This window comes from Equus caballus, chromosome 1 (genome assembly GCF_041296265.1).
Source record: "Equus caballus isolate H_3958 breed thoroughbred chromosome 1, TB-T2T, whole genome shotgun sequence".
Classification (NCBI taxonomy): domain Eukaryota; kingdom Metazoa; phylum Chordata; class Mammalia; order Perissodactyla; family Equidae; genus Equus; species Equus caballus.
In genome coordinates, this window is record NC_091684.1 from 111,382,420 (window position 1) to 111,399,725 (window position 17,306).

The window sequence follows — 17,306 nt, forward strand, 5'->3', positions numbered from 1 at the left end:
ACACTAACAACCAAGTAGCAGAAAAAGTAATTAAGAACACAATCCCATTTACAATTTCAACAAAAAGATTAAAATACCTAGGAATAAAGTTAACCAAAGAAGTGAAAGATCTGTACACTGAAAACTATAAAACATTGTTGAAAGAAATCGAAGACACAGAGAAATGGAAAGATATTCCGTGCTCTTGGGTTGGAAGAATTACCATCGTTATAATGTCCATTCTTCCTAAAGCAATCTATAGATTCAATGCAATCACTATCAAAGTTCCAACAACATTTTTCATAGAAATAGAACAAAGAATCCTAAAATTTATATGGAACAACAAAAGACCCCGAATAGCCAAAAGATTCCTGAGAAAAAAGAAGAAAGCTGGAGCTGTCACACTCCCTGATTTCAAAGTATACTACAAAGCCATAGGAACCAAAACAGCATGATACTGGCATAAAAACAGACACACAGATCAATGGAACAGAATCGAGAGCCCAGAAAGAAACCCACACATCTGTGGACAGCTAATATTTGACAAGGGAGCCAAGAGCATACAATGGAGAAAAGAGAGTGTCTTCAATAAATGGTGTTGGGAAAACTGCACAGCCACATGCAAAAGAATGAAAGTAGACCATTTCCTTACACTGTGCACCAAAATCAACTCAAAAAGGATTAAAGACTTGAATGTAAGACCGGAAATCATGAAACTTCTAGAAGAAAACATAGGCGGTATGTTCTTTGACATCGGTCTCAGCAGCATATTTTCAAGTACCACGTCTGACCGGGCAAGAGAAACAAAAGAAAGAATGAACCAATGGGACTACATCAAACTAAAAAGCTTCTGCACAGCAAAGGAAACCGTCAACAATGAAAAGACAACCTAACAATTGGGAGAAGATATTTGCAAACTGTATATCAGATAAGGGGTTAATATCCAAAATATAAAAGAACTGATACAGCTCAACAACAAAAAAACCAACAACCCAATTAAAAAAATGGGCAAAACATCTGAACAGAGATTTCTCCAAAGAAGATATATGGATGGCTACCAGGCATATGAAAACATGCTCAACATCATTAGCTATCAGGGAAATGCAAATCAAAAGTACAATGTGGTCTCACCTCACTCTGGTCAGATTGGCTATAATTAACAAGACAGAAAACAAATGTTGGAGAGGATGTGGAGAGATGGGAACCCTTGTTCATTGCTGGTGGGAGTGAAAACTGGTGCGGCCACTATGGAAAGCAGTTTGGGGTATCCTCAGAAAATTAAGACTAGATCTACCATATGATCCAGCTATCCCACTGCTGGGTATTTATCCAAAGAACTTGAAAACGCAAAGGCATAAAGATACTTGCACCCCTATGTTCATTGCAACATTGTACACAATAGCCAAGACATGGAAGCAACCTAGGTGCCCATCAAGGGACGAATGGATAAAGAGGATCTGATATATATACACAATGGAGTACTACTCAGCCATAAGAAATGATGAAATCTGGCCATTTGTGACAACATGGATGGACCTTGAGGGTATTATGCTGAGTGAAATAAGTCAGAGGGAGAAAGTCAAACACCTTATGATCTCACTCATAAGTAGAAGATAAAAACAACAACAAATAGGGGCCAGCCCGGTGGCACAGCAGTTGAGTTCACACGTTCTGCTTTGCTGGCCTGGGCTTTGCCAGTTCGGTGCCAGGTGCAGACATGGCACCACTTGGCAAAGGTGTCCCACATATAGAGTAGAGGAAGATGGGCATGGATGTTAGCTCAGGGCCAGCCTTCCTCAGCAAAAAAAATAGAGGAGTATTGGCAGTTAGCTCAGGGCTAATCTTCCTCAAAAAAAAAAGAAAGAGAACGACAAACAAACACATAGCAATGGAGGTTGGATTGGTGGTTACCATAGGGGAAGGGGGGAGAGGGTAAAAGGGGTGATTAGGCTCACATGTGAGGTGATGGACTATAATTAGTTTTTGGGTGGTGAACAGGATGTAATCTACACAGAATTCGAAATATATTACGAAGTACATCTGAGAGCTATATATTGTTATAATCCAATGTTATTGCAATTAAAAAAATAATAAAAAATAAAATAAATTATGGATTTGTCTATTCCTCCCTTCAGTTCTGTCACTTATTGCTTCTTGTATTTTGAAGCTCTGTTACTGAAAGTTTATATAATTCCATTTCACCTCTTCTATTGGTTTTTAGCTACATCACTTTGTTTTTACTTGTTTGTTTGTTTTGCGGTTTTTCTCAGGATTACAGTTGCGTCATTGACCTATCATGTTCCACCTTGGATTAACATTCTATCACTTCATGTATAATGTGGGAATCTTATAACAGACTTTCATTTATCATCTTCTGTCTTTTGTACTATTTTTGTCCTACATTTTTTCTGCTGCATGTTATAAACATCATAATAAATGATTAATTTTATTTAAAATAGTAAAATACCTTTAAAGATACTAAGAAGCTAACAAAAAAATTTAAATATTAACTTCCTCACTCTCTTCATTTCTTCATGCAGAGCTGAGGTTATATTTGATATTATTTCTACTAAGCCTGATGAACTTCCGTCAGTTTTCTCTACAGTGTAAGCCTGCTGCTGATAAATTCTCAGTGTTTTATAAATCTGAGATTGTCTTTCTTTCATGTTGATTGGATTCTACGTTGATAGTCCCCATCCTCACTCCCAGAATCTTGAGGATGTCATTCCACTGCTTTAGGACCCTATTATTTCTTTTAAGAGACGTTTTTAGTATTTCTGATTGATTTTCCCATATTTTCCACACCACATCACTCCCCACCCTGGCTCCTTTTAAGAATTTCTCTTTATCTATGGTTTTGAGCATTTTGACTCGATTGTACCTAGAAATAGTTTTCTTAGATTTTTAGCCTCCTTGGTGTTTGTTGAGTTTTGGGGATTTGTAGGTTAATATTTTTCTTCAAATTTGGAAAAATTTTAGCTATTATCTCTTAAAATATTATTTCTTCCCCAATTTGTCTCTTGTTCCTAGACACCAATTACATCTCTATTAGACTGCTTGTTATTGTCCTGTGGGTCACCAATACACCTTCTCATCTTTTTTCAGCATTTTCTGTCCGTACTACACTTTATATAGTTTTTGCTTCCTTTTATTCAAATTCACTGACTTTTATTGTACATTATCCAATCTGCTGTTAATTCCATCTACAAATGGATATTGTATATTTCAGTTCTAAAATTTCCACTTGGTTCTCTCTTACAGATTCCATTTTTCTGCCAATATTCCCCATTTGTTAATTCATTGCCTTTTCCTTTAAATTTTAAGCATATTATTATTGTTTTAAGGTCTTTGCTCGCTAAGTCCAAGGTATCTTTTATACCCAAGCCTATTTCTACTTGCCTGTTTTTTCTTTTGGCTGTGGCTCACATTTTCCTCTTTCTCCTCATGTGCCCCTTTACTCCTTTTTGCCCTCCTCCCCCACCCCCTTTCCCTCTGGTAACTACTTATCTATTCTCCTTATCCATGTGTTTGTTTATCTTCCACATACGAGTGAAATCATATGGTGCCTATCTTTTTCTGTCTGGCTTATTTCGCTTAACATAATACCCTCAAGGTCCATCCATGTTGTTGCAAATGGCACTATTTTATCTTTGTTTATGGCTGACTAGTATTCCATTGTGAATGTACACCACATCTTCTTTATCTATTCATCAGTTGATGGGCACTTGGGGTGCTTCCACATCTTGGCTATTGTGAATAATACTTCGATGAACATAGGGGTGCAGAAATCTCTTTGGATCGTGGGTTTCATGTTCTTTGGATAAATACCCAGTAGTGGGATAGCTGGATCATATGGTATTTCTATTTTTAATTTTTTGAGAACTCTCCATACTGTTTTCCATAGTGGCTGCACCAGTTTGCTTTCCCATCAGCAGTGTATGAGTGTTCTCTTTCCTCTGTATCCTCTCCAGCACTTGTTATTTCTTGTGGTGTTAATTATAGCCGTTCTGACAGGTGTGAGGTATTATCTCATCGTAGTTTTGATTTGCATTTCCCTGATAATTAGTCATGTTGAACATCTTTTCATGTGCCTGTTGGCCATTCATATATTTTCTTTGGAAAAATGTCTGTTCATGTCCTCTGCCCATTTTTTGATCAAGTTGTTGGTTTTTTTATTGCTGAGTTGTATGAGTTCTTTATATATTTTGCGATTTAACCCCTTGTCAGATATACGATTTGCAAATATTTTCTCCCAGTTGTTGGGTTGTCTTTCGTTTTTTTCATGGTTTTCTTTGCCTTGCAGAAGCTCTTTAGTCTGATGTAGTCCCATTTGTTTATTTTTTATTTTGTTCCCCTTGCCTGAGTAGACATGCTGTTCGAAAAGATGCTTCTAAGACTGATGTCAAAGAGTGTTCTGCCTGTATTTTCTTCTAGGAGTTTTTTGGTTTCAGGTCTTACATTCAAGTCTTTAATCCATTTTGGGTTAATTTTTGTGTATAGTGCAAGATAATGGTCTACTTTCACTGTTTTGCATGTGGCTGTCCAGTTTTCCCAACATCATTTATAGAAGAGACTTTCCTATCTCCATTGTATGTTCTTGGCTCTTTTGTCAAAGATTAGCTGTCCATAAATGTGTGGGTTTATTTCTGGGCTTTCAATTCTGTTTCATTGATCTATGTGTCTGGTTTTGTGCCAGTACTATGCTGTTTTGATTACTATGACTTTGTACTATATTTTGAAGTTAGGGATTGTGATGCCTCCAGCTTTGTTCTTTTTTCTCAGGATTGTTTTTGTTATTCTGAGTCTTTTGTTGTTCCACATAAAGTTTAAGATTTTTTCTTCTATTCCATGAAGAATGTCATTGGGATTCTGATTGGGATTGCATTGAATCTGTAGATTGCTTTAGGTAATATGGCCATTTCAACTATGTTTATTCTTCCAATTCATGTGCATGGAATCTCTTTCCATTTCTTTATGTTTTCCTTGATTGCTTTCAATAATGTCTTATAGTTTTCAGTGTATGGGTCCTTTACCTCCTTGGTTAAATTTATCGCTAGACATTTTATTCTTTTTGTTGCAATTGTAAATGGGATTGTATTCTTCGACTTCTCTCTCTGCTTGTTTGTTGTTAGTGTATAGAAATGCAAATGATTTTTGTAAGCTGATTTTGTACCCTGCAATTTTGCTGTAGTTGTTGATTATTTTCTAACAGTTTTCTGGCGGGTTCTTTAGGGTTTTCTATATATAGAATCATGTCATCTGCAAACAGTGGAAGTTTTACTTCTTCCTTTCCAATTTGGCTATCTTTTATTTCTTCTTCTTGAATATTGGCAATTCTTATATGACATTCCCAAATCCATTAGCTTAGAGTTCAGTAAAGCTTTGATTGTTTGAAATAGTTTCAAACCTCTTAAGCAGTTTTTGTTTCCATTTTTAAAAAATAGGAATATTGTACTATATAATTTTAAGAGACGTCCAGATTTCCCATTGTTAAATATATCCCCCCTTCAAATGCAAGACAATGAGTATAAATAAGGAAATGACATGGAGTATTATATAGCATAAGTACTTGGGGAGATTTTTCTAACTATGTGTTCTTGCTCCTTATCTTCACCTCTATGAAGAAAATATCATAATGTAAATTGATTGTAGAAGGTAGTATGCATATTTGGAAAGAAAGAAAGAGAGGGAGGCAAAAGGAAGAGGGAGAAGAGGGAGGAAGGAAAGTACTCTCTGGGTGTTTCTGGAAAACTCTCAACCACTGCCGTTATCAAGAAGAGAAACACTGGAATAGAAGAATGTTGAAATTTTAGGTAACCCGAGAGCACAGGGGCCAAACTAGACAAGCATCAGTAGGCAGGGACCACACAGAGCCAGAGCCAGAGGAGGAACTGGATGGTATGAGAGGGCCAGGAGAGGTCTGGGGAGGGGCAGTGGGTACGCCCGAGGAGAGACAAAGCGAGCCTGGAAGTGCAGACAACATCCACCTCAGACAAGAAGCTCCTTATTCTTCTCTTTTTCCAGGAAAACCAGTGACTCTGACCTCCCAGAGCACAGTCCATCCTTGAACTAAGGAGCGCTATGTGCTGTGATGAAGGAAGCTATGTGCTATGATGAAGGAAGCATGGTTAGCCTTTGGAAGGGTCCATACTCAACTGTCGGGGAGGTGGTGTCAATGCTTTCATTATGAGGCACACAGGCAAATGGGGGATGTCAGAGTCAGGTGTGCAGGTTTGTAAAGGAGCTTAAAATTCTGATATACACAGACTAGATAGACTAACGGGATGAATTATGGAAAAAATAAGTCTCATGGGTTTTGAAATCTGTGCTCAGAAAGAAAAGTTAGATTGTACTCCGTGACCCCATAACACAGAGCCTGTATTTACAAAGGATCACGAGACAGGTCTGGCCTCAACCTAACAATGGCCCTTCTAACAGGTAAAGATGGAACAGCATAAATGAAACCAGGAGACGTTCCGAAATAAAATGGCCACTTGGTGGAAATGTTGGAGAAGGAATTGAAAAATGGAATAAGATCTAGATTCTAAAGAATCTTTCACTTTTATTGGGATTCCATGACTTCATTTCAGAGGCAGAATATCAGTGAGTAAAATCAGCTTGTTCAAATCCTGGGTCCACTGCTCAGCCTAAGACCTCAGGAAATGAGATTACTTTCTGCCTCAGTTTCTTCGTCTATTTAATGGAGCTAATGATAGTACCCATCTCACAGAGTCATGAGCCTCTTTAAATGAGATGGTAAATGTCACATGTTTACTTTGAGCCGAGCACTGTCACCACCAAATGTTCTCTGCAACTACTATTTAGAAACTAATGATGAGTCTGTGAAGCCATCCTTCATCAGCACTGTGCAGGTTCAGACAACGGTGGGAAGATTCGGCAGATATTCCATGAGGTTCTTGTGTGGGTGGACACAGCAAAGTCAAGGACAGAGACCAGAAAATGTGAAACTACAATACAGTCCCCTGCAATGTGTGCTCTGGAAGAGGAGAAAACGTGTCAGTCAGTAATCATTTCAGGAGCGATTGACAAGTCTGTCCCCACGAGCAACAACTATTTGCAAGAGGAGCTGAAGTCAAGAAGTTGCATTTTAAAAATCAGTGTACAAAAGTAGGATCTTGGAAGAAAGTTCTCCTTTAGTGACACTCTTAGAAAGAGAAACCATGTAGCAGAATTCGTAGATAAGGAGAGAGAGGCAGAGAAAGATGAGCTTGTCTGGATATCACAACATATCAGGAGTGGGGGACAAACTAATGTTGGAACTAGAGGCAGTGAGGTATAGTGGGAAAACCACATGATTTGGACAAACGTATTTTCGACTCAGTTCTGCCACTAAGTGTTATTATTTCTCAAGGAAATTGCCAGGAAAATCCTGGCTATCTCGGTTAATCCCTCAGAGTCTTTGTTCCATCCACTTCAGCTTAAAACGGTGCAAGTGAACGGCTCTACGATCACTTTAAACTATAAACCACAACAAATCACCTTAAGTCCCCAATTTTGCAGGAATTTAACTTTTGTGTGGAACAACCTGTAAAATTCCAGCAAAAGAAGTGTGTTTCTTTTTGTCTTTGACATAGATGGTTGGCATTATCCTCGCGACATCACAGGCAAAAAATACGTGCGAAATTGAATCATTCTAGCATGGGAAGGACTAGCCCAAGAGGAGAAAAAAAGGGGAGCTGGATGCTTCTGGATGCTGGGTAAGGAGCCTTCAACACATCCCCTGAAAACTTCACAATTGCCCATAATTAGACAGAAAATAATTTTTGTTTTGTTTACATTTTCCCTTCTCAAATGCATAATCAATTCTATAATTTTGGCTGAACTAACAGTCAAACCTGATTCAAATTTAATTACTGTAAGTAAAAATGCCAGGAAGGAGGACTCTTTCATTTGAAAAAAAAGTTACTAATAGTATAACTTCATTCTTGGCTTCTGTTGTCATTTTCGATATTTGAAGCTATAGCTGTTGAAGGAAACATGCTCTGTCATGATCCTCTCTGTTCTCCTTAATAACTGGGCTCACACCAGTGAGGAGGGCTGGGGGACCCTGAAACGAGGCTCACCGGAGCAGGAGAAGGGAGCCTCACTGAATTCTTCTGGAAACCTTAGGCGATGCATCTTTAGTATGAATTAGAATTGCCCTTGCCGTTTGGGCTCTGGTTGGGGCTACCCTTAGAGTGGTGTGACTCATATTTGAGTTCTTGTTTTAACATTTAACAGCTCTGTGTTAATGTGAAAACCGCTTCACCTCTATGCACCTATAATAATTAAACTGCAAAATCAGAATAATAATTCAGACTTCACAGAGTTGTCATGAATATTAAATAAGGATTTACACCAAATGCTTGGATGCCTATAAATCAGCTTATAAAATTAAAATAACACTATTATTTTGCATAAATTAATTTTGTTATTTTGCATAAAGAATAATATGCAAAGAAGCACAATGCCCTGCCTTCATTTCCAACTTCGGTTCAGAGACTTATTTTTTGGTTGATTCCAGAGATTACTGCATACATCTTATTGGAACTTTCTGGAAGTGGGTTCAGTTGATTTTACTTGAGTTTCAACTCTAGGTATGTGATATTAGGAAGGTCACTTAAGTTTCTTAATTTATTCAAATGAAAATGTGGGAATGGGAGCAGGTAATCTGTCAGGTCCTTTCCAGCATTCATTCTTATGATCCTGAAACCCCATAAATCATCTTGATTGTAAATGTCATTTCTCCATTTGCTTTTTCTCAGCTCCACCCTTAGGTCACCCCAAGCTCGACAGTTCTACAATCTCAGAGGAAGGGAAGGGAGGGTCATGGGAAGAGAAACAGGCCTGGCAGAGGTGAGAGGCCAAGTACTTCTAAGAACTTTGATCCTTGTTGTTACCCTCAATCAACTAACTAGGTCTTTCCATTTGTTCTGAATGTAAGCGAGCCACAAACTTTAGTCAGCACAAACATACAGTATTGAGTTGGCAGGACTGTTCAGAAGGGGGCATCTGTAGAAAAGGAGGGAGGGCGCGTGTAAAGGTATGTTAATAGAAATAAAATGTAGACAAATGTACAAGTCAAAAGACATGGATGAAGCCACAGAAGTGTGGAATGAATCGCACAGTTTCAACTGCTGGCAGAGGAGGGGGCCCTCGAACACAGTGGGATCTTAATCAAGTAGCATGAAGGTTTCTCAGTGGCCTAGACATTATCATCTTACCCTTCTGATAACAATATATATAATAAGAGGGGGGTAAAATGGAGGAAACATGAAACATTTCCTTCATGGAAATGGAAGAAACAGCACTGAATGGCAGAGCCACTTGTCACACGGCTGGTTCTACCTCATAGGAGTCTGGAAATTATGCCAGACAAAATATGAGGTTGCAAGGTTTCTATGTTTTGCAGAAAATTCTTAAATTGAAGTTACACGTGGCTAGTAGCAGACCTGCTCTTTACTCTTCAGTTTTCATGGGCACAGGAGTATAATGAATCCTCTGTCTGCCTGTCCGCACGCTCCTGCCTGCTGTAACCAGTGGTCTCAATGCCTGGAGGGACTCCGGCTGAGAACGTGAGAAGGCCCAATCTCATGGTGACCAAGCAGATCTTCTGGAATGACCTAGGGGGCCACTGCATAGATGTTCTCCCCAGCCTTGCTATCACTCCACGATGGTAAGTACTGAACATGTGACATGTACCTTTCTTTTTCCAGAACCGAACTCAACTAGCCCTGGACCCTCAGTTTTGCTGAGAGCAAAATCAAAATCAAAATCAAATCCTCCCTACTCAACCATGAAAGGTAATTCAGTCCCTTTCTGATTTAGAACAATCTCTTTTCATTCTTTGTAATTATTTCTAATCACTAAGTCAAATTCAAGTTTAAAACTTGATCTGTGGGTAAGTTCGGCACACTCCACATTGGTGGCTAGGGTTCAAGGGTTCAGATCCCAAGCATGGACTTATACCACTCATCAGCCATGCTGTGGCCATGACCCACATATAAAACAGAGCAAGATTGGCACAGACATTAGCTCAGGGCTAAACTTCCTCAAGCAAAAAAAGAGGAAGATTGGCAACAGATGTTAACTCAGGGCTAATCTTCCTCAGCAAAAAAAAAAAAAAAAAGAGAAGAAGGACCAACTTGGTTTGTTATAAATTCTCTCCATCTCCCACTCTTGATTTGGTCTTTTGGTCCAGAAAATATATCTTATTCCTCTTGGGGAGCTCACTCATCTCACTTTACTAATTAATCCCTGCCTTGACTCTTACTAGTAACAGTTATTCTCTTAACCTGGTCCCTAATTTGGAGCCTTTATATGCACACATGAAAACTAAATTTGATTAATATTTGGTTAAATATTGTTGATATTATATGCCACAATGCCTCTCGACTCTATATTAGAATAAAGTCATATTTTTTCATGAGTATCAAAGGATTAAGATGAGAAAGCAGATAAGAAGGCAGAAAGAAATGAAAGGGAGACCAAATGGGCAGAAGACCTCTTCCTGCCATTTCTAGGTGCACCTGAATTTATTATACCATGATCCTATTTATAGCATTTTTCTTGGTTCAAATTTTTCACATCAAAAAATAACCATATATATTCATACATGTGCAAGTATTTCTGCAGGATAAATTATTAGAAGTGCATTGCTGGATCAAAGGGCAAGTCCACTTAGAATTTTAATAGATAACGTTGATTTTCTGTCCAAATAGATTGTTTTAATACAGATTCCCACAAGTCACACGGGAGTGCCCATTTTCCACATCCTCACCAGCTCTGTATATTGCTTTAAAATATTTTGCTAATGTAATAAGCAGTGTTACTTTAAGTTGCATTTGTTTAATTATTAGCAGAGTTGATTAGCAGAGTTTGATTTTTTTTTCCATATTTATTGGCCAATTGTATTTCGTCAACTGTGAATTGCTCCCTCACGGTATCTGCTTGTTTCTTTGTCTGTCTTTTTCTTATAAATCTATAGGAATTCTTTATTCTGAATATTAATCTTTGTGCTTTTTGTTGCTGATAAAAATATCTCAGCCATTTGCTTATCTTTTATTTATAATGTTTTTCATTGTATAAATGTTTTGAGGTTTTGTGTGGTAAGATCTTTTTATCTTTTTCTTTATGAAATTCAATTGTTGTATTTTTTTAGGAAAGCCTTTCCTATTCAAAATTATTTCAAGCAAAAATCTTTTTTTTCCTTCTAGAATTGCTACTGTGTTTTGCTTGCTTACTTTTTTAAAGCTTGTATTGAAATCAGTCTAGATTATTTTTGTGTGTGGTGTGACGTATTCTTTCACAGAGATAACCAATTGCCCCCAAAATATTTATATCAATCCATTATTTTTCCTTCTAAGGCAAAATGCAATTCATTTTTTTTTAAGATTGGCACCTGAGCTAACAGCTGTTGCCAATCTTCTTTTTTTTTTTCCTGCTTTTTTCTCCCCAAATCCCCCCAGTACATAGTGGTATATTTTAGTTGTGGGTCCTTCTAGTTGTGGTATGTGGGATGCCCCCTCAACATGGCCTAACGAGCAGTGCCATGTCCGTGCCCAGGATTCGAACGCTGGGCCACTGAAGCGGAGCACGTGAACTTAACCAATTGGCCACGGGGCTGGCGCCTGCAATTCTTCTTGTACATGAAATTCACATCGACACATGGATTTATTCCAGGGCCCCATTGCAGAGAGCTGGAGCAACTTGAAAGGGTAAAGAAATTCAATGGACTAAAACAGCATTTAGCGATTACTTTATTCCACAACATTATTAAAAACAAAAATAGTGTATGCTCCATCTCTTGGAATTCTCTCTTTCCCCTGACTAAATAAATTAAACATCCTTTGAATAACTTAGACCAGCCATAGAAATGGCAGATTTCCTGGAGACAATTCGGCTGTAATGTCCCAACTGCTTAAAGCCCCCGAGATTGAACGAAGAGCACAGGAACATGTACACAGACATCTGAGAAAAGCTGGTGAAATATTTTCATTGGGTTTAGTAAGGCCAGAAAGCCTTTTCTAGCTCAGGTGGGCTGGAGACCAGCATTTCATTGGCTGAGGAGGCATATTTGAGAGTCAACCTTTACGTTCTGGGTCTGCAGGTACGTGCTGAGGCCGGCACTCAGAACAGTGCGCTGAGCTGGCTCATGAACGTGACTTTTAAAAGCGAGGACTTTCTAAACCAGTCCTCTCAGATTTGGCTCTTCTCAATAAAGAATTGAGATGACTGGGTTGTAACCTTCTATGCCATCAAGGTAAGGAATTCTTTGACAGGCACAGATCAATGTACCATTGGAAACATACCCCCTGGAAAAGCAAAAACCAGCCTCCAGTCAGGACACACGCAGTCAACGTGTGTTCCAGGAACAGAGAGCATAAATTCGGTTCCTTGCTTACCACCTACTGAGTCAGGCTTAAAGGGAGTCCTGGATTAACGAGTGCTGTATGGCCAACAGAGGGCTTTTATGTTACAAGATAAACATGTGCTTTTTCAGGTTATAGCACGTTCAGGATATCCTCCCCCTTCAGGGAACACGTCCAGCGAGGATTTGCCGCTTCCTGGTGACTCAGGGGACCACACCAGCATATTTGGACTGTTGATGGTCTCCTGGTGCCTAGGGGAAGACAGGACCATGTGCAAGGGTGAAACGGGGCTGAGTATGAGCAGACCATGTTCAATTGCAGTAGGGTTTCACTCGGTGCGAAGGAAGACATCAGAGCCAATTTGGGAGGCCACAAATTTCCTTCTGCATTCAGGCCAGTCCAGCCAGCGGAGCATGCAGGTGTGTGTCCGTGTGTGGGTGGGTGTGTATGTTGAGTAAGAAAAGTGCAAAAATATTACCTGTAGTGACTTTTGCTCTCCTTTACTCCCACATCCAATCATTCATCTCCTTGGATTGGTGGTGTTACATCCACCCACCCACTAGCCTAGTTCACAGTCAGGGCTGCCCAATACAGAAGCCACGTGAGGCTATTCGAACTTAAGTTTAAATGGATGTGAATTAAATAGAATTAAAAACTCTATTCCTCAGGTACACTGGTTGCATTTCAAATACTCAATAGACGCACGTGGCCTGTGGCTACCATAATGGGCAGCACAGATATAGAACATCTCCATTACTGCAGAAGTGTCTATGGGACTTTCTATCAGTCCTTATATATTTTGTTCTGTATGGTGGGTCCTGCCTTCTGGGAGCCTACAGCCCAGTAGGGAAACAGACAGTAAGCAAGGATTCTCTCAAATGGATCAGCAGTAACAGTTTGTGATCGTGCTACCAAAGGAAGATGCTGGGTGCTTGGAGAGAGTCCAATGTGAGCGAGGTCTAAGTGGAGGCCTAAAGAATGTGTGGAGAAAATGGTTTCCCACTAGAAAGTGTGTTCCTGTGGCACAGGGCATGGTGGAGCGGGGACAAGGGTGTTAAATGTACAGAGGGAGAGAAGGGGCGAGAGCAGTAGGAGGATGGCATTCCAGAATGTCTCCAGGCTGCTCTGCCTCTGCTTTATGTTTTCAAGCCCAAATAGGTTCTGCTTTCTGATCTATCCTGCTCCCTGCTGCATCCTCAGGCTCCCAATCCAAATCAGGTTTTACCCAAGATAATTGAGACTAGGAAACATGAGAACTTTCAATTCCTAAAATTTAAATTAAATTAAAACTGCCATCCTTTGCACATCTAGTGGAAAAAGTCCAGCTCAATTTGCTAACTGCCCCCTGGCTGAGGAAGAAAGGCAGGCAGCACCTGTGTGAACGAATCTCGGGGACCACGTATAGAGAACCACGTGACATATAGAGAACGCAGTGACTCGTGGCTACGTGGAGGAAGGAAGAGGAGCATTATGAAAAACCCATTTCTCCCGGGAAAGAGCACGGTGACAGGAGAAAGGAGACCAAATGCAAGTGAAATTAATTAAATAGAATATCTGTAATGCGGCTCTAAAATTAGACCGCGCTGGCAGAGTTTTCATCTGAACATTATTTATGGAATTATTTTATGACTTCCTCCCTAAACAGATGTTTCAAGAACAAAATCGTAAGGGAAAGCCAGCACTTATAACAAAATTTCCAAATAATATGCTAGTTTGCCTAATAAAAAGAATAAACACAAGGGTGGACCTCAATGTCTAATTTTAATAAGCAAATAGGTCAAGTTGGAAAACAGCCACTAACCAAGGTTCCTTCCCAAAGTAGCGGAATGAAATGAACTCTAAGCTAGCCATTCTAATGATAAAAACAAACAAATGATCAAAAGGGGATCTTAAAACAATTCAAACTTTGTTTTAATCATTGTCTTAGGAGTGATTTACACAAGGAAGCATTGAATGAGAAAAGTAAGGAGCAGAGAAGAAAGCATGTGCCATTTTTGAAAAGCAACGAGAAAACCCTTATATAAATATGGAGAAAATTGTGAAAGATAGGTACGAGTTCAGGATAATATGTAAAATACAATTCTATTTTGGTAAAATCAAGGAAACAGAAGTCCTATATGTGTATTTGTGTAACTGGCTTACCAGCTATTCATTTCTCTTTTACTGTACTTCCCACATTGTATTGTCATCGTCTGTGAAGAGTTGGTCTTTTCCATGAGAACAGGTCTCTACCCTCATCTGTGTACTCCCGGTACACAACTACAATCTCTGGCACGCCTTAGGCATAAGATGAATTGTTGTTGCATAAATGACACCAACCAGACCAAATGACAAGGTTGTGGGAGGATGCATGGGAAGAAGCAGAGAAATACAAGGGTTAAGGGCCAGAGAACCATGACCAGGGTGTTCACTGCGAGGAGAGGTGGTCACAGGAGCTGTGAAAGGTGTTTGCCGGACTCAGATTTGACACCAAAGCCAGCATCAGCTCCATAATTTGCAGAATCTAGTGCAAAATAACATTTCAGCGTCTCTTGTTTAAAAATTATTGAGAAGTTCAAGATGGCGACTGCAGAGCATTAAACCAAGCGTGGGGCCCTGTGCAAGTGCACCTCACACACCTATGAAGCTGGCCCTGACTAAAGGCAGTCAAGGGTCCTTGATGGATTTTAAGCAGAGGCAAGCTGAAAGATCCCTGCAGGTGCATTGTAGACAGTTGTTAGCAGGAGGCCTGGGGAAACTTGGAAGAAAACCGCACTAGCCAAGAAAGATTAGGAGGACCTGAACAAACTCGCCAGAAGTAGAAGTGTTGGAGAGCTGCAGAAGGGTCCGAGAGAAAATTAAGGAGTTAGGAAGCACTATCCTAATTGTGCTGAGAGTGGTGACTGGGGAGGAGAGCTGAGGAACAGGGATGGGACAGCCAGGAAACCTTGCAAGTGTCCGCCTCTGACAACCAGGCAAATCAAGCTGCAGCAGAGCCAGCCGGTGAGGACATCCAACACGCTCTTGAGAATGATGGTAAAACTTTAAAAGTGATAACACGGATGTTGCCGTGAAAGAGTAGAGATGACATACTAATAGGCTCAGAGGAGTCAGACATCATTTCCTTCAAAGAACGTGGGAGAAGAATAGGGATTGTCCCATTGCAAAGCTGATGTTTGTGCCGCATCTTGAAATACTGTTCCTTTCTGTACAAAGGACAGCGGTCAGGAGAGTTCAGATAGATAGTCACGTGCCTGGGTGGGTTAAGGCTCTGTGGAAAGAACTGTTGGTGTTTGGGATCACAGCCCTTCTGTGAGCCAGGTGAGTCCTGTTTACAGGTGATATAAAGGAGGCATAAGGAAGCAAGGTGACTTTCCCAAGGTCACAAAGAAAACTAGAAAATAAGGTCACCCCACTCCTTACCAATTGACCACACTTTCTCCTGAAAAAGCCTTCTGTTGTTTAGACTATGTTAATAACCTATTGAACTATCAACATGGCAAATTCAACAGAAGGCAGGGTAGATTCTAGGCGTTAGACCACTAAGGATCTGAAGGGTAAACAGTCAAATGATTGGAGAGGAGCTGGGCTCCAGGGTTAGCTTATTCATAACAACATGCTTCTGGCAAAGACTTGCCTCCTGATTTTTTTGATCAAGCAAATCACAGAGCCAGATTCACCCCACAAGTGCTCACAAATCCGTGGAAGGATTTTTTTGGTTAGGTTATGCCTGAATGCCCAGTATTGTTATGAGAAAGTGCATGTTGGAACATTTGCTTCTTTCTTATTGATGAACAGCTGTGGATGACAGAAACGTAAGACTCAGGAGTTTCTGTCCCTTGGCCCCTTCAGTCCGTTCTGGTTTAAGATGATTACATAGCTATTTTATATAATAAGAGCCAGCCGCATGGGAGAGACAAATGGTTTTATTTCTCAAACCAGCATCATCAAGGATTACTCAAAAGCATTGTCTCATCCGTCTTCGCACGATTTTGCTCTCATAATAGCTTGGAAATGGGAAGACATTTTTCACAAGGCTGACTTTTAATTAGTTAGCGATGGAACTGTTAACATTGGTGCATCCTGCAAACGTGGACATTCATTATCTGACCCTTCTGGCCATAGCTGCCCCATAAGTTTCCATTCATCATGGTGATGTCTTGGATAGTTCGGCTCTGCTGTTCCAGAAGCCTTCACAATGGAATCCCACACCCTGGACAGGAAGTGGTCAATGAAACTACTTCCCAGAATCTTTCCAAAGGAGCCACAAAGCCACTGTTCCTGACCGTGTAATTTATCATCCAAACACTTCTGTCATATCCTGGAACACTTTTGAAAGTAAAAGAAGGTTTTGTTAATAATTATGTCGTCAATAAACATAAATCAAATCTAAATGAGAAAACCCAGGACGTATGTTCATTCTAACTCTTATCAATGTAATTTCAAAGGTAAGCCAGCAAGCTTTTCCTACAGAGATAAGCACCTTGCATCCTACATAGATATGTGTTCACCAAAGGTAGAAATAAAACGCATCAGTCAACTGACAACTGAATCTTATGTTAGCCTTTTTTCCCTCCATACATTTGAATCAGTTGACTCTCAAAAATAGTCCTGGATGTTCAGAAGACACTGGCATTTTTTCACTTAAAGTTAAGGGCACTTAAATCCCAGGACTAAAGAAATTACTATTGCAAGTGAATACGTTTTACTTTGGCTCACTCCAGTCACTGTGTCTGGAATTATTATTTATTGAATAAATAAATGAGGAGATAAATTAATTTCATGAAAAATACATCTGGTTGCGTCTGATCTTCTCTGAAAGTTGTGTTGAAGAATAAATTGGCAATGATAGCCTATAAGCACTTCAATGTAGCAAAGAGAGAAGACAATGCCCATTTCAACGTTTACTATGTGCCAGGTAGTATTCGAGGCCCTTTATATAAGCTTTCTATTTTAATCCTCAAAACAGTCCTATTA

The 17,306-nt window shown here is 39.7% G+C and overlaps 1 long non-coding RNA gene across 3 annotated transcripts in view; it reads left to right on the plus strand.

Annotated features, from left to right (window-relative positions):
• Positions 1-16,723, plus strand: part of LOC106782133 (uncharacterized) — a 215,642-nt gene extending 198,919 nt beyond the window's left edge. The window contains exons 10-13 of one of the 3 annotated variants that reach the window (XR_011438787.1): positions 7,575-7,697; positions 8,745-8,835; positions 9,696-9,782; positions 12,089-16,723. This is a non-coding gene — a long non-coding RNA (uncharacterized lncRNA). Of the gene's footprint in view, positions 1-7,574; positions 7,698-8,744; positions 8,836-9,695; positions 9,783-12,088 lie in introns of those variants that run through there. The other 2 variants (XR_011438781.1, XR_011438788.1) reach the window with 2 other exon arrangements.
• The last annotated feature ends 583 nt before the right edge of the window (positions 16,724-17,306 follow it).